Source organism: Cupressus sempervirens, chromosome 5, assembly GCF_028749045.1.
Source record: "Cupressus sempervirens isolate cs-2001-9-10 chromosome 5, ASM2874904v1, whole genome shotgun sequence".
In the NCBI taxonomy this organism is placed as follows: Eukaryota; Viridiplantae; Streptophyta; class Pinopsida; order Cupressales; family Cupressaceae; genus Cupressus; species Cupressus sempervirens.
The window spans coordinates 769426040-769446855 of NC_143122.1; the positions used below are offsets into that span (position 1 = coordinate 769426040).

General features: G+C 34.3%; 1 long non-coding RNA gene across 1 annotated transcript in view; it reads right to left on the bottom strand.

Moving 5' to 3' along the window:
- Window positions 1–948: 948 nt before the first annotated feature.
- The window catches only part of LOC149558179 (uncharacterized), a 52445-nt gene continuing 32577 nt past the window's right edge, over window positions 949–20816 (bottom strand). Inside the window, exon 3 of the long non-coding RNA XR_016352442.1 lies at window positions 949–1650. This is a non-coding gene — a long non-coding RNA (uncharacterized LOC149558179). The remainder of the gene's footprint in view (window positions 1651–20816) is intronic.

The following is a 20816-nucleotide window of genomic DNA, read 5'->3' on the forward strand; positions in this document are numbered from 1 at the left end:
AATTAAAATTTCACTATGATTAAAATTTGAAATGTAACTCAAGAACAATTTGAAATTCGGTTCAAACTATTTAAAATTTGGTTGAAAAATTATTTGATCAATTTGAAATTTGGTGTTCAATAACTAACTTTCTAAATTGAACTTTTACTCTTTCATTTTTAAATCAATGTCTTGAATTCATTTAACTTTCTATTATATTGAACTTTCTATTTCATTTAACTTGTCAATTTTAGAACACATGTACACTTTCAATTTAACTAATTAGGACGTGTGCTTTCAATTTTAGGACATGTGAGCTTTCGATTTAACTAATTACTTGACATGTGAGCTTTCAAGTTCAAATCACAATTTGTTTAAACTAAATTTTGAACATGTACATGTTTTAAGTTGGACTTGAATTTTAGAACATTGGGCTTAAGGGGATAAAATTCTAGGATATGTGTACAAATAAAAGGGATGAGTTCTATAGATTTACTCAAGTTAGGAATTATGTACAACTAATTACCTGATACTTTAACATTTAATACATGTGATATATTACCAAACATTTAAATTACATGAACTATTTATATATATATATATATATATATATATATATATATATATATATATATATATATATATATATATATATATATATATATATATATATATATATATATATATAATCAATATATTAAATATGCACGTACATATCTAAATAAATTACTTACATATCTTAGATAGAAACAATTTATAATATACTAGATCTAGATCTAGTATGTACATTAGATTCCACAACATAAAGCAACATGTATCAATCATCTCGAGAACAAATAACAAAAACATGTATCTATCTAGAGATCTATCAGAAGATAATATCAAATATAAATAGCGTGCACACATGTAGACATGCAAATCCAGGTACATCTATATCAAATCAAATATAAATATAACATGCATCATGTGTGTATATAAAGTGTCTATCTAATATATATGAATGTCTCTGTGGATGAAAGTCTACAAAAAATCATCTAGATAAAAAAAACTATAGATCATCAGGTGCAGGACTATCATCAGGTGCAGGACCATGGGCAGCAAGGAAGCATGGGTATATCAATGCAGCCATTTGTGGATTTGTACACTTAAGGGGAGAATACCCCTTCACATACTTTTGTGAAAGATAATGAGGGAAACATTCCCTCTTCAGGACATCTTTGGGCACCAAGCCCTGCACCTCCTGGAGTGAAAGACCAGAGGAGACCTCTCGTCTCTTACTATCAAGGACAACCTATATAGTATGTGCAGAATATGGGGCAACACCATGAATCTCATCTTGAATAAATGTCAAGCTGCGTAAGATAGTCTAGCATGTACCACTATAAACACTGGAACATGTGCCACTAGTCAGGGATTCCTGAAGTCTATGAATCTCGTGCTTAGTGCAATCATAGAGCTCCTAAGGTGGGATAGGTAGCTGATCACGGGGGACATGATGCTACTTAGGGGGGATAGGCTGCTCGGGTCCAAGTATAGGTTGCTGCTTAGGGCCCAGGATAGGCTGCTCGGGCCTAGGTATAGGCTGCTTGAAGGGGACAAGCTGCTCGGGGGGGATAGAAGGCTGTTGATCAGCCATGTCAATGTATGTAGGTGCGTGTATAATGTCTAAACCTGAAAATTTAAATTAAAATGTATGACATTTAATAAACTTGAAATTTATATTAACATATATGTATGTACAATTTGAAAAAATTAAAAAACTTGTATCTAAATTGTTTTAATAAAATTAAACATGCACGTACATGTCTACATATATATAAAAGTCCTAAAACTTAAATGAGCATATACCTTAAAAGAAAACTAAATTTTAAAACACACATGTTGTTATATATATAATGTTTGTAACTCAAGGACCTTTTAAGAACTACATGTGTGCAAGTTATATTTCTATCTAAGTTAGATTGAATGTTCAAAGGTTTTAGACATATGTGTGCATATATATGTATATATAGATATATGTGTATATACATGTACATGATATGTATATTTGCACATATAGATCTATCATACACATGTGTATATATACATGCATACTTGTGCATATATATACACGTGCACATGATATGTACAAATATACATATCATGACACATATGCATATATAGATCTATTTGTGTACATAGGTATAATGTGATGTATCATTTTGAGACCTTGATATCAATGTTTAATTAGTTTTAGGATTAGGGTTCAATTTGGTTTGTACTATTTGATTAGGTTTACATGCTTAGGTTTCAATTAGGACAAGAGTTAATAAATTGAATTAACGTTTCAATTCAATCTTAGGGTAACAGTTCAATTTTGTTAATGGTTGGGGAAAGGATTTAAGGTTAAATTCAAGGTTTCTACTATTAACTTGGGATATATAATTACCTGTTTATGATCATGGTTTAATTCAATTTGGTTTATAAGTATAATATTAATTAGTTAAGGGCCAGTGTTACCTTTCAATCTAGTTTGATATATTCAATTTGGTTTAGGGTTGACCCAAGGGTTAGTTTATTTTAGTGTTAAATATTAAGATATAATGCTTTGATATCACTCATTTTTTGATATTTTGATATGATGGACATGTCATAAATGACATTTCTATATGATTCTTTTGATATGATATGCATGGATTATATATATAGTCTTATGATTTAGGGTAAATTATCATTTATAATATAAGGGTTTAGAAATTAAATTTTAAGATCTTGAGGTTAGGGTTAGGGTTTGGATAATTAAATTTTAGTTTTAGGTTTAGGGTTAGAGTTAAGATTATGGTTAGGGCTATGATTTAGGATTGAGACCATGATTAAAGGGTTAGGATCATGTGGTCGGAGACCAAGTACCTGAGTAGAAATTATAGTCTATCAATTAAGGTTAGTAAAGTAGGCTTTAGCATTTAGGATTTAGGGTTATAGTTATGATTCTAGGGTTAGGGTACATTGGGTTTACATTTCTATTAGTATTATTTATAGGGTTAGGATATGGGTTGACATTGGTATTAGTATTATTTTTAGGGTTATGGTTTGTACATCAGGGTTTAAATTTATGGATCTAGGATTATGATTAGGGCTTATAATTTAGGATAAGGGTTGGGGCTTATCATCTAGTATAAGGGAACTTACCATAATTTATGATTAGGGTTAGAATAATGCTTTAGTACTTAAAATTAGTTTATATCTAGCTAGCTTTTAGAATTAGAGTTTAGCATTTAAATTTAACAAATTTTAGGATCTTAGTGTACATACATCTTGATTCTAGGGTTTAGTATAATTTAGGGTCATGGTTTAACATTTATGATTATAGGTTATAGGTTAGGTTATAGGTTTGTACATGATCATTGCTAGAAGTATGGTTAGAGGGTTAGGGTATGGGTTTACATCATGTTGAACTAGAAGTATGGTTCTGAGGGTTAGGATTTGTATTAGCAATAAAAAAATTTATTATGGTTTTAACACATAGTTTTAATAAATTTATATAATTAAAGTTACGATCAAGTATTAATATGATTTACTATTTAATGTTGGGGTTTATCATTTAGACCTACGGTTCAAATTGAGATTTAGGAAAGTTTTATGGTTTCAAGTGTGCATCTAATATTAGGGGTTATAATTTATGATTAGGGTTTTGCAGTTAGGATTATGACCAGGTTTAGTATAATTTAGGGCTACTATTTAGCATTAAGGAACTTAAGAGTTAAAATTTAAGTTAAATATATTTAATATTTACATGAACATTAGATTATATGATGTACATTTTTTTATGTAACTTGTATATTATTTAATCAAGTTATGTTCTTATAATTAACTTTTATTAATTAAAGGTTGTAACATGTATTGTTTAGGTCATACACATTCTAAGTTATATGCTCTTATGTATGTATATGTATGTTATATTCTTACCTAGATGCAAATTAATTTAGACATTCTTATATATGTATTTAATTTAGGATTTGGACTCAAGTTAAGACATGTGATTGAATTATATAGTTAATTATATACTTAGATTATTTTTAAATTCAATTTACAAACTGACATTATAGTTAATTCTAAATGAGGCCTAGCCATGGGATCCAAAGAACTAATCAAAAGTTTTACTAAGCAAACAATAACATACATACAATAATTTACAATTATAAAAAACATAAGAGATTGCAAATTCCTTAATGAGCACATTTACATTTCATTTTTAAATAATTATAAGTACTAAAAGTAAAATAAATAACACATCCACATGAAATAATATTAAGTACTTCAGTTCAATCCATTTAAATAATTTATATACATTTGTTCTGAATGCCACTTGGCAAATTAATTCAAAATGCACAATCATCCACTATACATGTCACAGGGTATGAAAGGCTGAAAGAATATACATTTATAAAATAGTTTACATCATCCATTTTTTATCCATGAAACAAAGTACAATGCAATTTAAGTAAAATCATTTTAAATAGTATTAGAAGTTTTTTGTTTGGATCCCTTGGCGAGTTGTTATGTGATTAAGTACTTAGTTATATATGTTTAGGGTTTTATTGTACATAACTATATGGTTAGGTCGAGATTATAGTTTAAATAATGAATTTAGGTCGAGGTTATATGGTTCTAAGTCAAAATTATATTTATTTGTAAAATTACATGTAACTTAAACAATGAATTTACATCTAATCTAATCATTCAACATTGTAATAAATACATAAATTAAATACATTTCAAAACATCTAAAATAATAAATTTTTAAATAAACTTTAAATTAAAAGATAATATTATATATTTAGATCTAATATAGATGAAAATTTATCTTTAAAAAAATCTTATTTGTGCATTTAGAGATTCACAATGACATTAGAGGCTTAAGCATGAATAGTAAAATAAAATATACAAAGAAACATATATAAAAAATAATAAAATATACAAAAAAACATATAAATTTTAACTAAAACAATAGAAAAAGGGAAAAACAAATGTTTCATACCTTTTTCAGACGGTCGATAAGGCGGATGCCGGTCTCTCTCCAAATTTCGATCAAAATAATGAGGAGAGAATCCGGTCGTGCCCCTATTTATGCTAGCGGGTTTTAAAGTTTCGGTCGAAACTTGACTTAAGTTTCGATCGAAACTTTAAAACCCACGAAGAAACCCGCGTTCCAAGTTTCGATCAAAACTTGGCTTAAGTTTCGATCGAAACTTTTCAGAGCAATTAGTTTCGATCAAGAGTTACTTTCTATCAAAAGTAATTATTTTCGATCAAAACTTTTAAAATAAGTTTCTATCAAAACTCTACGGTTAATTTTTCGGGTCCACGCTTTTTTGGAGGAATTTCTTCCTCCAAAAAAGTGTAACCCACTATTGTGGGTTCACCCTCCAATCTAATCTCCTTATCCTACACCAATTCTCTGACAAAGTGATATTTTATTACAATATGCTTGGTTTTGAAATGCATCACTAGATTCTTTGATATGTTAATTGCATTTATATTATCACAAAACTTCTTTGATCTCAACCTTCATACCTTCCAACAATTGTTTGAACCAAACAATATTAGAACAGTTTACTACTGCAACAACATACTCTACTTCTGCTATAGATTGGGATGTACAATTTTTCTTTTTACTAGTCCAAGAAACCAACCTCTTTCCAAGAAAGAAAACTCCACCACTTGTACTTTTTATGTCATCAATGTTTCCTACCCAATTAGCATTAGTAAACACTTTCAAGTATAGATTACCTCCAAATTTGTACCACAATCCATAATCTTCAGTGCCTTTCAAGTATCTCAAGATCCTCTTGATTGCCATCATGTGATTTTCTCTGGATTTTGCTGAAAATCTTGCTACTATACCAACTGCAAGAGTAATATCAAGCCTTGTATGAACTACAAACTACAATTTTCCAATCATTGATCTATATAAGGTTTGATCTACCTCTTTTGGTTCATCATCCTTGGTAAGATTTAGTCCAATACACAAGGGAGTTCCAACTGGTTTACAATCTTTCATACCAAACTTCTTGAGTATCTCCTTGATATATTTAGACTGAGTAATATAGATACCATTCTTGCTCTCCTAAATTTGAAGACAAACAAAGAATTTAATCTCACCAAACACAGACATCTCAAATTCTTTGTTCATTTGTTCTAAAAATTCTTTGCATAGATCATCATTTCCTATAAACAAAGTATCATTCACAAATATTTCTGCCAAAACAATCTTGTTATTTGGTCCTTCCTTGATGTACAAGCTATTGTTATCATTAGTTCTTTGAAAACCAATCTGAATAAGATAGTTACACAATCTTTCATACCATACTCTAAGGGCTTGTTTTAGACCATACAATGCTTTATGTAATTTGCAGACCATGTCTTTTTTTGTCTAGATCAACAAAACCTTTAGGTTGCTCAATGTAGACTTCTTCATCTAGAATACCATTGAGAAATGCAGATTTGACATCCATCTGATATATCTTAAATCCTTTGTCTACAACATATGCAAGTAAGGTCTTGGCACCTTCCAGTCTTGAACCAGGAGCAAAAGTCTCTCCATAGTCTATTCCTTCTTCTTGAGAGTAGCCTTTACATACCAATCTAGCTTTGTTTCTTGATACCTTACCATCTTCATTCAACTTATTTCTGAATACCCACTTAGTTCCAATCACATTTTTATCTTTAGGCCTAGGTATAAGAGTCTATGTCTTGTTCTTCTCTATTTACTCTATCTCTGTGTTCATAGCCTCAATCCAACTTTTATTTTCCAATGCATCTTTGACATTTTTAGGTTCAAAATCAATAAGTAAACAAGTACCTTTTAGCTTACTTCTTGTCATAGTACCTTCAAATTTGTCTCTAATAATCTGATCTGGTGCATGGTTTCTCCTAACATACTTGGCCAATAGAGTTTCCTTTCCTTTTGAATGAATTGCATTGTCATCCTCTTGAACTTCAACTTCAAGTTTTGGTTGCTTTGGCTCGGTAGGCATTGGCTTAGTAGCATATAAATGTGACTCAGGTTCCTACAACTCAGTTTGAACTTCTTGTAACTCAGTGATTGAAGACTTGGTAGTAGAAGTTTTCTGATTGACAAATGTATCTAGCACTGTATTATGTTCAATGAAAAAAAATCTCTTGTAATCTTCTGATTTCTTTTTGCTTTCTTCTTCAGTTCTTTCTACAAACTCATCAACTTTCACATGTGCACTTTCTATGATTTTGTGAGTAGACAAATTCAAACATCTATATCCCTTACTCTTGCAAGAATATCTCAAAAATATGCCTTCAACACCCTTCACATCAAATTTTCCTTTTCTAGATTCTTTCAAAATATAACATTTGCTTCCAAATATTTTTTAGGTAACTTACATTGGGTTTATAGCCATACCATAACTCATAGGGGGTTTTGAATGAGTCCTTCTTCAACTATACTTGGTTCAAGGTATGAACTATAGTGCTAATAGCTTCCTTCTAGTATTTGATAGCAATGTTCTTTTCAATCATTAGAGTTCTTGCACAATCCATGATAGATCTATTCCTCCTTTCAACTATTCCATTCTGCTCGAGAGTTCTAGGGGCTGATACCTATCTTTTGATTCATCTTTCAATGTAGAAGTTATTGAATTCATGGGAGATGAACTCACCACCTTTGTCTGATCTCAAGCATTTTAACCTTTTCCCTATTTCCTTCTCTACTTTGGCCAAATACCATTTGAACTTCTCAAATGCATTTGACTTCTCTCTCAGATACATGACAATCATCATTCTAGAGTAGTCATCAACAAAAAGAATGAAGAACTTTTCTCTAGTATAGCTCTCAATTCCAATAGGTCCACACAAATCAATATGCACAATATCCAAAATTTCTTTAGACTAATGGTTTTTACTTTTAAAGCTAGTCTTCTTCCATCTTACCATTCTGACAATTCTTGCATAGACCAACATCAAGTTTCTTTATACTAGAAATGCCTCTTACTTTCTTGAATTTGCTTATTTTCACCAGGTTATCAAAATTCACATGACATAACCTTCTATGCCATAACCAACTTTCTTCAACTTGAGCAATAAAACATGAACATTCACCAAGTTCAAGATAGAACAAGTTACCTTTTGTTTGTATGCTTGATCCAATCAACTTTCCTTTGCCATCCAGTAGTCTTTCCTTTCCATGCATGAATTCCACCTTGAATCCAATATTGATTAGCTATGCCACACTCAACAGATTGTGTTTTAGTCCTTCAACCCAATAGGCATTATCACATACAAGCCTTTTGGTTAGTGAGATTCTTCCCCTTCCTTTTATGCAACAAGGTTCATTATTAACAAAGCTCACACTACCACCATCATAGTCTTCAAAATGTTCAAACTTTATTTTTTCACTAGTCATATGATGAGAACAACCACTGTTTATGATCCATATATCATTTTTTCTTACATGAGAGATAAGTGCCATCTTATCTTCCTCATCATTATCAAATTCATCTTTCATAGCAATGTAAACAATTTCATCTTCACTATTATCAGAATCTTTAGAATCCTTAGCCATTAAACATGTTTTCTTACTATTTTTCTTGAATGATTTGAAGTATTTCTTGCCATTACACTTGTAACCTTTCTTCTCATCCTTGTTTTTCTTGTTTGGACACCTAGCAGCAATATGACAAATTTCTTCACATGAAAAATAGATTAGAGAAACCTTGCCTTTGTATTTTCCTTTGCCTATAGAATATTTCCTTGCAAGTAGAGCTTCGACCACCTCAAGATCACTTTCAGAACTCTCTTTTGATTCTTCTTCACTTTTTGACTAAGAATCCTTTATCTTTTTATCCTTTTTGTTGAGTGAAAGCTTGGCTTCAAATGCTAATTCAATGTTCTTGAAAGCTGGACCATAGTTATCATAGTTATCTAGCTCAAATGTAATCAATCTTCCTACTATGGCCTCTAAATTTATCTTATGATTTGCTTCACATCTTCTTTCATGAATTGCATAAACTCTAATTGCATAAATGAGAAGCAATGTTCTAAGAACTTTACTTATAGTTGTTTCCTCTTTGATATCTCCTCTAGAAGCCTTGATTGAACTAATGCTTGCTTTGACTCTTTCAACATATTTAGCAATGTTCTCATCCTCTCTCATCCTAATCTGATAAAATTGTCCTCTTAGACTTTCTGCTTTGGCTCTCCTCACATTGTCATCACCTCCATAGAAATCTTTCAACTTGTTGCACATAGCAAAGGAAGTTTTGCAGTCCTTGATATCATTAAATTCTTCATAGCTTAGGTCTGGTGCAATGTCTATCATCATGGTGTTATGAGTCTTCTTCTTAGCAATGTCATTGACAAATAATGTACTAGCAGGAGTTGTATATTCTTCATCAAGATATTTCAATCCTGTATCTCCAATGGAAGCTAGATGGAGTCTCATGAGACCTTACCATGCTGAAAAGTTATCTCTGTTAAGCCTTAGAATTTCCCTCTTGTAAGACATCCTAATCTTTACCTTAGATCCTTGAAATCCTTCCTATAAGCACCAAAAACTCTAATACCAATTGTTTGAAAATATAGATGGAGTAACTAGGGGGGGTGAATTAGTTACCACAAAAAAAATCCATAGGCCCCTTAGATGTCTTGTAAAACTAGTTACTACTATCACTCAATAACCACACAGAAAAATGTTGTAACTAAGTAGATGTAGTGTATGTTATTTTAACAAGACTTAAACATTCATAGTGATTAACATACATGCATAAAGGAAATAACATGAACACATGAGACACCAGATTTAACATGGAAACCCAATATGGGAAAAACCACCATGTAACTAGCTATTGATTTTCACTCTTCTAAAGTGAGCCCTATTAGGAGCCAACCCTGTCGAAGGTTACAAAAGACACTATTAGGTGTGACCTTGTTAAAGGATTTGATTACACTGTTAGGAGTGGCCTTGCCAGAGGACTTTGGAACAATTGAATAGAATTTTTACCTTGTTAGAGGATTTACAAAATGACTATTAAACCAACTCTATTAAGAGATTTAGCAATCACTGCTACAATGATGAGAAAGTAACAATGACTTGGCTTGAATGAGATGCAACAAAATTGTTGATACAGATCTCTATTTTGCTTTACTAGATCCTCTTCTAATCAAATACAACTTTACTACTCCTCAAGGATATCTGATCCTTCTTCAAAATTCACTCACACTTTCCTCTTCACACAATCAACATACTTGTATGCTCACTCATTACACTTTAGAATTCACAACTTGACCTTTTATTTATACCTTACAAATTGTCAAGTCAGCTCATTTACAAGTTACATTTATCAATAATCATTACCTCAGTTAGCTAATTTTATTACATAAAACAAGTTTATTTTCCAAAACAATGAAATCCTTCATTGGCTGACCCTGCTCAGTAGACCCTATTCTAGAACTAATATCTAGTGTTAACCAACTAAAGCTTGGTTAACATAGCGAACTCTTCAAAATCTTTTTGGAGACTAAGTGAACACGGTAAACACCGTCTTTCCTTTGCTAACCTTGTAAGCTTGGTTACCATTGACTTCTACCATAGAATCCTTCGACACTCGAGTGAGCTCGGTACTATTTCCATAGAGTAATTTCCATGAATGCTCGGTCAACTCTAGAATTTGCTTTGCTGACCAACCAAGCTCAGTAGACTCTATTTGCCAACTGATATGATATTTGTGTAACATTAAAGACAACACACAATTGAATAATTATATCTAAGAATTGCAAGCTCAGATCACTTTTTAGTGTCCCTAGTGATACAAAAGGATGAGATTCCCTTTCAATATGGAGAAGATGTGTTTGCAAGAGTAGGGCTTCAATGAATTTCTCTCTTCTAGTCTTAGAAACTATAGGACCATAATGATTGTGCATACATTTGTCAAAATTTATGCTACAACATTGAATACTATTTTATCCAATGAGATTGATAGAAGGAATTGTAGGGCTAAGGGTCAAGCAGGATTCAAGGTAGACTACCAAACCATGGATCATATCTTTACACTATGAGCTATTATTGAGAAGGCTTCATACCATTCAAAGAAAGTCTATTGTTGTTTTGTGGATTTTCATAAGGCTTTTAATTCCATCCCTAGAGCAGCCCTTTTTTAGATACTAATAGATATTGGTATTTCTGAGATCTTACTGACGGCTATCATGAGGTTATATGAGACTATGATTGGTAGACTCAGGACCATAGAGGGCTTCTCTAACCCTATCTAGAGCACCATTGGGGTGAAGCAAGGATGCCCTCTCTCACCCACCTTATTTGGGATCTAAATTGATGAGCTTGAGGCTTTTCTCAGTGACTCCTCACTTCCAGGTGATAGTTGTCATCTACACTAGGTATTGAACTCCATCCTTCTCTTTGTTGATGATGTGGTTCTTCTTGCCTCTTCTCCTAAAGGACTTCAAAGGATTTGGGATAGACTTGCATCTTTTGTGACATGAGACAATTGGTCATGAACCTTGAGAAGACTCGTGTTATGGTCTTCAATGGTTTGAAGAACTCACATCTCAATTTTCATTTCTAGGGTTAGGTAGTTGAGATTATATCATCTTACACATACCTTGGGGTTAAGTTTTCTAGATTTTATTTCAGCTTGACACTAGCCATTCAGCCTTAGATCATAAAGGATTGGGTGTGCTTGTCATGCTCGAGAGATAGTACTTCAAACACCACTTTCGGGATACATCGTCTAAGCTATCCCTCCTAGATTCCTTAGTAATACCCACAGTGTTGTATGGTGTGGTGGTTTGGGGTCCTTCCCTTTTAGATTTAGATTAGGCCATTATTGAACATACCTAGACTATGCTCCTCCATCAGATTATCAAATGTCACATATCTACCCCCTACAGTATTATTTTGGCTGAGTTTGGAGCTCACCCATTTAGGTTTGAAGCCATTTATGACTGATTTGGTTTCTTCGCCATCTTTGTGGTTTTGCAAACTTGGTTAAAGGCCAACATAGATACCCTTACTTAGCCTACTATTCCTTAGTTACTATTGCAAACTCCAATCTAGCTGCTAGAACCCATTATGGGTATGCTCAGGCTACTATCCTACTAAGTTCAATTGGGATTGACATCGACCATCTCCCTCCATACTAGTTCTCATTAGATGCTCTTGCTCATCTACTCCTCTCCCGATAGGAGTTGAATGGGCATGTTAGACTTGACATCTACAAGTAGTATATCATATAGACCTAGGTGGATCCCCTAGGGGGACTACGTTTGAGGATGGCTTTCTACACCGAGCACTTCTTAGATATTTGGGATGGGATTATTGTTTGCCCTAAGTACTTACATAGATACTAGACACATGCCCTACATATCTCCCTTGGCTCCTTCAGGGTGGGCTCACACAGACTCCAGATCCAGGTGGATCACCATATTGCTAGAGAGGATTAGGTGTGCACACTTTGTACCTTAGACGAGGCAAAATCTAAGACTTAGTTTATTTTCAAATGCCCCATATACTATGAGATTAGAGGGATATTTTACTATCTATTTAGAGATTGCATATCCCTCTCAAATTTTTTTAGGTACATTGATCAACATTGCATTGTGCTTTATCTCTATGAGTCCTTGTCGCTTCATGATTATACTTTGCAGCTTTCATTTCCCAGGAGTCAAGCCTAGAAACAACTTATTATGACCTTCTTCTCACCCTTAACTCTAGCTTAGGGTGTGAAGCATCCATACAGTCTCCCTAATATGGGCCATTCTAGATATGTGAGACCCTAAGGACACTCCTCTCATAGCACTCAGCTTCATCATAGGGCCTTTAGTAGTTGCACTAATAAGTTGATGTTAGACTTTTTCTCTTGAAGGATGGATACCTAATATTTCATGTGATGTATCCTACTTTCTTCTTCTTCTTTGTTTATTGTTCTTGTTCTTTTGTGGTCACTGTTTGGTGCTCTGTTTGTCTGCTATTTTCTTGATGTAAGCTTCTAGTCTCATAGACCCTCATTGTGGTCTTTTGTTGGACATTAATAACATTATCTTATCTTATCTTATCTTATCTTATCTCTTAGAAGTGGCAATTTTCCCCTAAGGTTCAAGGGAGATTCTCCTTCCAATTCTTTAAAAAAATAATTTTCATAAAAAAGAAACCTCAAATCTTGGAACAAAACCCATTTTGAAAACATCTTCGAGGAAAAGGTTGTTATGGAAGGTCGATTGGAGGTATTGAACAAATATTTTTTGGCAAAAGGCATGGATAAAATTGACTACCTCATACAAAAGGACCTCCTTTAGAGATATGGAGAAATTATAAGGAAAGAAATTTATTGGAAGCAAAAATCAAGGGAAATTTGGCTAAGGGAAGGTAATTGAAATACTAAATACCTTCATAGTGTAACCAAGGTTAGATATGACATCAATAAGATCTTATCTATCCAACTGAAGGATAGTTCAATGAATCTGATAAACCAAGTAGTCAATTTCTTCTTTGACTTTTAGATGTAGGAAGACACCAATTAGAATTGAACATATGAAGACTTCCTAGGAGTAATACCAAATTTAATAGTAGAGAGGACAACATGATGCTTGATGATTCAGTCTTTCTAAGTGAACTAAAAGTTGTTGTGTTCAATATGGGTGGAAATAAAGCCCCCAGACTAGACAGGTTTTAGCAATTCTTTTGTTGGCACTTTTGGGAGGTGTTGAAAGATGGTCTACTCAAAGTGGTGTAAGAATCTTGGTTGAAATGATTTGTATTATAAGATTTCAATAATACCCTAGTCCCCTAATCATTGTCCATCAAGGATTTCAAGTTGATCTTGCTTTGTAGTATAGTTTACAAAGTCATGATAAAGATAGTAGCAAATAGGCTCAAGAAAATATAGGACAAACTAATTTCAATTGAATAGAGGGATTTACTCCTAATCATATTATTGTGGATGGAATCATCATAGCTCATGAATCTATCCACATAGCTAGGACTAGGAGGCATAAAAGGATGTTATTGAAGCTTGACATTCAAAAAGCATGTAATAGGTTAGATAGAGGCTTTGTGCTCAAAGTTGTTAGAATCTAAAAAGATTAATAACCCAAAAAACTAGTGCAAAGAATAAATATCTAAACTATGAGTGCAAATGATACAAAATCAAAATAGCAACACAGAGTAAGTCTCCAAGAGAGTAATGCAAATGCTAAAAGTAAAATAGCATTAAGAGGATGCAAAAACAAGAGATACAAATACAAGCCATGTAGCATGCTTATATAGGCTAGGAAGAGGGAGGAGGTGGCAACACCAACCAATGAGGAGCAACCATCTATTAGACTAAAGATAGCAAAGTATCTTCCCAAGATAGCTAATGGATGCTCACATGTAGGAAGGTGACACCTTGCAACCATTCACCTAATAAGACATGCTTTATTAACCTAAGCAAGATTATTAAAAGTGTAGGAAAAACCTAGCAATACAAGGAAAAATAAATAACCTACTAGGAAATAAAAACTACACTAACAAAAGTCCTAGCAAAATTTGGATTTTTAGATAAATTGATTAGCTAGATTAGAAGCTTCACCTTCAAGGCATCTACTTGAGTTAACAAAAGCAAACAAGGCTTCTTTACAACATTTAAACAACTATGATGTGGGAACCCCCCCATCCCCTTTTCTTTTCATACTCCTCATCGAAGTTTTGGGTATGATCACTAAGAGACAAATGGTGGGCACATGGAACAAGATTGAGATCACAAGGGGAGTGGAACCCACCTTACACTCCCAATTTGAAGATGACACATTCCTATTTGGGGTGGCAACTATGTTTGAAGTAAGAATAATCAAGAAAGTTTTGGAGTCCTACATCAATTCCACAAGCTAATGTATTAATTGGCAAAAATCCAAAATCTTTCACACTAAGATTGACTCTTCAAAGAAAATCACCAAACTATTTAGGATTCAAATTTAAAATCTCCCAAGGGATTTCCTTTGTTTGCCACTTTTTGTTGGCGCTAACAAGGCAATCCTATGGAAGGAATTTGTTGATAAATGCAACTCTAAGTTGGTCAATTGGAAAAGCATTTTAACACTAGCAGGTGGGATCCTCATGCTTAAAATAGTAATATTTGTCATTCCATTATATTCCATGACATGCTTCAAGATTCTTGGGAAAGTACTTATGAGCATCCAACAAAAGATGTGCAAATTGCTATCGAATGGATCAAAGGAATAGCAAACAATCCCATTACTGGTATGGGATAAAGTGTGTAGGCTTAAAGGTGGTGGTGATGCTCAATTGCAAGACTAGAAGCTAATTAACATTGTGGGTATCAAATTGGTTTGGCAAATGTACTAATTGCATGACTAGTGTTGGGTCAAAATTTTATGAGCTAAATAATTGGATGAAGACTCAAGAAACTGAATCTTATCTATTAATAATCATCCTAGGGGCTCAGGAGTGAGGTAGTAGGCTTAAGGACTTCACAAATAGCAACTTTTTTGAAGTACGACAAACCCCGATATGGAAGGATTTGACAACTTTGAATATCTCAAATTAAGATAGGGTAGTAGGATCAATGACTTCGTAGATAGAAACTTCTTTAAAGTATGACATACCTTGAGATGAAAGGATTGTTAGATTGTGGTGATTGATCAGGAAAGTACTGTACATACTTCATAAATAGTGGGGTTCGGGGCATCGGCCCGAAAATTTTTTTTTGGGCAGTAGCCGACATATTATGGCTGACATGTCATAAACCTAAAGCGGTTTAATACTTGTATAAAAGGGCTTAGGGTTGGGTATTTTTCATAATGTTGTGATGCAAAATTGGTTCTTGCAGCAGTACTGAGCTGTAAGGGATTACAGATTGTAATCAGGTTGTAATCACTAGATTGTAATAAGATTAGACTTGTTGTTTGGTGGACGTAGCCCAGGGATTGGGTGAACCATGTTAAATCTTGGTGCCTTGTGTTCATTTTTTTTTGTGTGTTCTATTATTTTCTGTTATTGGTTATATTTGCATGTAGTTTTTTATTTTTGTCCATGGTTTATCCTAACAAGTGGTATCAGAGCAAGGTTGTCTTTCAGTTATCCTCTGCAAGAAAGTCTCACGGTTAAGTGGGAGTCTCACATTTGAGTGGGAGCGATGGCAGATGAGGGTAAGTTGAGAGTTGATAGGTTTAATGGGCAGAACTTCTAGTTATGGAATATGCAAATGGAAGACTATTTATAGCAAAAGGATTTATGGAAGCCGTTGGAAGGAAAAGCCAAGAATCAGGGAACTATGTCAGAGGCTAAATGGGATCTTTTGGACAGAAAGGCACTCGAAAGCATTCAGTTATGCTTGGCACCATCAGTGGCATTTAATATTACAAAAGCAAAGACGACAGAAGATTTGATGAAAACCCTAGCGACACTATATGAAAAGCCCTCTGCTCAAATAAGGTATTTCTCATGAAGCGTTTATTTAATATGAAAATGGCAGAAGGTGGATCTGTTGCAGATCATTTAAATGAGTTTAATACTATTACTAGTCAATTATCTTCTGTGGGTATCAATTTTGATGAAGAAATTAGGGCTCTCTTGATTTTGTGTTCTTTGCCTGAAAGCTGGAATGGCTTGGTAATGGCAGTGAGTAATTCTATTCCAGGATCTAGTACCCTAAAATATGATGATGTGATCGGTGTTATTTTAAGTGAGGAAACTCGTAGAAAATCCTCAGGTGGATCAACATCAGGAAGTGCTTTAAATGCACAAAGCAAGGGCAGAACGACTGAAAGAGGAAGTAACTCTGGAAATCGTGGAAAATCAAGAGGAAAGTCAAAGGGGAGGAGGTCTCAATCGAGAGGACCAAATGATTTCTGGTACTGTGGGAAACCAAGGCACAAAAAGAAAGATTGCTGGAATCGAAAGAAAAATGAAGGAGATAAATTAGATGGAGACAAGGAGGCAAATGTGGTAAGTAACAAATCCAAAGAGGATGCTTTGCTTCTGTCTTTAGAGAGTGTTGATGATTCATGGGTTTTAGATTCTGGTGCTTCATTTCCTGCTACACCTCATAGAGGTTATTTCATTGATTATGTCCAAGGGGATTTTGGGCTTGTTTATTTGGGGGATAATGAACCTTGTCAAATTGTTGGAAAGGGAAAAATTAAGATTAAGTTGCAGAATGGGAATCATTGGCTACTACATGAGGTAAGACATGTTCCAAAACTAAGTAGAAATTTAATTTCAGCAGGGCAACTCGGTGATAAGGGTTGTGTAGTTACTTTTAATGATAAAAATTGGAAGGTTTCAAAAGGTTCCCTTGTAGTAGCAAAAGGTGTGAAAGTAGGCATCTTATATCTTTGTATAGGTCATATTGTTCCTTCTACTTTGATTGTTTTAGAGAAAAATGAATATTCAGGAACAATTACTGCAGTTGAGCAGGGAGAACAAATAGCTGCTGTAGATTCTGATACAGCGTTGTGGCACAATAGACTTGGGCACATGAGTGAGAAAGGTATGAAAGTACTTCATTCAAGGAAAGTTTTACCAGGTCTAAAATGTGTGAATATGGATTTCTGTGAAAGTTGTGTGTATGGAAAACAAAAGAGAGTGAGTTTTGTAAAGACAGGGAAGGAAAACAAAAAGGAGAAATTAGAGCTTGTGCATACAGATGTATGGGGACTGGCTCAGGTATCTTCCCTTGGTGGCTCTCATTATTATGTTACATTTATTGATGATGCAACTAGAAACGTATGGGTTTATTTCCTTAGACAGAAATCTGATGTATTAAAAACTTTTAAGAAATGGAAATGCTTGGTTGAAAATGAGACTGGTAAGAAATTAAAATGTCTCAGATTTGATAATGGTGGTGAGTATTGCAGTCGTGAATTTGAAGATTATTGCTCCACTAATGGTATTCGTAGACAAAAAAACTGTTCCAAGGACTCCATAGGAAAATGGAGTGGTTGAACGCATGAACAGGACTATAATGGAGTGCGCAAGGAGCATGAGGTTGCATGCTGGGTTGCCCTTACACATGTGGGTGGAGGCTGTCAATACTGCAGTATATTTGATTAATAGAGGTCCCTCTACTCCTTTGGGTTGTGGTATTCCAGAGGAAGCATGGACTGGTAAGAAGGTGAGTTATTCTTTTCTCAAGACCTTCGGTTGTGAAGCTTTTGCTCATATAGACTTTGAAAATAGAACCAAGCTAGAAGCTAAATCAAAGAAATGTGTCTTTGTTGGATATGGCATTAATGAATTTGGTTATAGGCTTTGGGATTTTGAAAATCTTAAAATTATTAGAAGTCGGGATGTCATATTCAATGAGAAAGTGTTGTACAAAGATCTGTTGCAGCAACATGAGAAAAAAGAAGATGATTATGTAGTGCTGGATGATACTCCAAAAGCTGATGTTCCAGCCATTCCTCATGATGTGCAACAACTGCAACAACAAATATCACACACACCAGTAAATGTTAGACGGTCAACAAGGCAAATTAGACATCCACAAAGGTTTTCTCCCTCTTTGTATTCTATTTTACTTACTGATGCTGGTGAACCTAAAAGTTATGATGAAGCTATGCAGGTGGATACTAAGATTCAGTGGGAGTCTGCAATGAAAGATGAAATGGACTCTTTGCTGAAAAATAAGACATGGGATTTGTGCAAGTTGCCTGCAGGTAAAAAGGCTTTACAGAATAAATGGGTTTACAGGTTGAAAGAAGAGGAAGGTGGTAAGAAAAGATTTAAGGCCAAGTTAGTTGTAAAAGGATTTGCACAGAAAAAGGGAATTGATTTTGATGAGATATTTTCTCCTATTGTTAAAATGACTTCTATTCATACTGTTTTAAGTCTTGTGGCTACTGAAGATTTGCATTTAGAGCAGATGGATGTTAAAACATCCTTTCTTCATGGTGATTTGGATGAAGAAATATATATGGCTCAGCCACAGGGTTTTGAGGTCAAAGGTAAGGAGAACTTAGTGTGCAAATTGAAGAAAAGTTTATATGGCTTGAAGCAAGCACCTCAGCAATGGTATCTGAAATTTGACAATTTTATGCATGAGCATGGATATAATAGGTGTCATTCAGATTACTGTGTTTATTTTAAGAGGTTGGATGATGATAGCTACATTATTTTATGTTTATGTGTTGATGATATGCTTGTAGCTAGGTCTAACATGGATCATATTAAGGGGCTGAAACGCCAATTAGCACATGCATTTGCTATGAAGGATTTGGGGGCAGCAAAAAAAATCCTTGGTATGAAGATTTGCAGAGATAGGAAGAACAGAACATTGACGCTATCTCAAGTTGATTATGTTGAGAAGGTGTTGCAATGTTTCTCTATGGAGAATGCTAAATTTGTCAGCACACCTTTACCTGGTCATTTGAAATTGACTAAGGAGATGTGTCCCAAGACACAGGAAGAGGAGGATAAGATGTCCAAGGTACCCTATGCTTCAGCTGTAGGAAGTTTGATGTATGCTATGGTATGCACTAGGCTAGATATTGCACATGCAGTGGGAGTCGTTAGCAGGTATATGAGTCATCCAGGATTTGAGCATTGGAATGTTGTCAAGTGGATTCTCAGATATTTGAGAGGGACATCCAATAAGTGTTTACACTTTGGGGGCTCTACTGATTTACAGGGCTATGTTGACTCAGATTTGGCAGGGGTAATTGATATCAGGCGGAGTACTACAGGTTATGTCTTTACTGTTGGTGGGGCAGCCGTGAGCTGGGTTTCTAGGTTACAGAAGATTAATGCTTTATCCACTACAGAGGCAGAGTATGTTGCTGCTACAGAGGCAACCAAGGAGATGATATGGCTTCAGTTCTTCTTGGAAGAATTGGGACATCCTCAAAAGGATAATTATTTGTTCACAGATAGTCAGAGTGTCATTCATCTTGCTAAGAATTCAGCTCTGCATTCGAAGACCAAATACATACAGTTGTGGTACCATTTCATTCGGTCAGTTTTGGAGGATGGACAGATTAAAGCTGGAGAAGATACATACCAATGACAATCCAGCAGATATGTTGACAAAGGTTGTAACAAGGGAGAAGCTGAACTCCTCTTCAGCTTTGGTTGGTCTTTTAGACTGAACATGAATAAAAGAACAGTAGAGTCCAGGATGGTTTGATCCAGTGGGAGCCCCATGTGGTAGTGGTATTGCTACAGAATCAGTCTCCAAGTGGGAGATTGTTAGATTGTGGTGACTGATCAGGAAAGTACCCGACATATTATGGCTGACATATGGCCAACATGTTATAACCCTAAAGCGATTTAATACTTGTATAAAAGGGCTTAGGGTTGGGTATTTTTCATAATGTTGTGATGCGAAATTGGTTCTTGCGGCGGTATTGAGCTGTAAGGGATTACGGATTGTAATCAGGTTGTAATCACTGGATTGTAATAAGATTAGACTTGCTATTTGGTGGACGTAGCCCAGGGATTGGGTGAACCACGTTAAATCTTGGTGCCTTGTGTTCATTTTTTTTGTGTGTTCTATTATTTTCTGTTATTGGTTATATTTGCATGTAGTTTTTTATTTCTTTCTGTGGTTTATCCTAACAAGGATTTGACAACTTTGAATCTCTTAGATCAAGATAGGGTGGTGGGGTTTGGGACTTCACAGATAGCAACTTCTTTGAAGTAGGACAAATCCTGAGATGGGAGGATTAGACAAATTTGAATCTCTAAGATCAAGATAGGAACATTAGCATTTTGAGGAATAAATAAGTCATTAGGTCAAGAGACCAGGATGAGAATAAATTGTATGGGGCTATGAGCAGACAATACTTGGTCAAGATTAGCTACAAACTTTACAAAAATG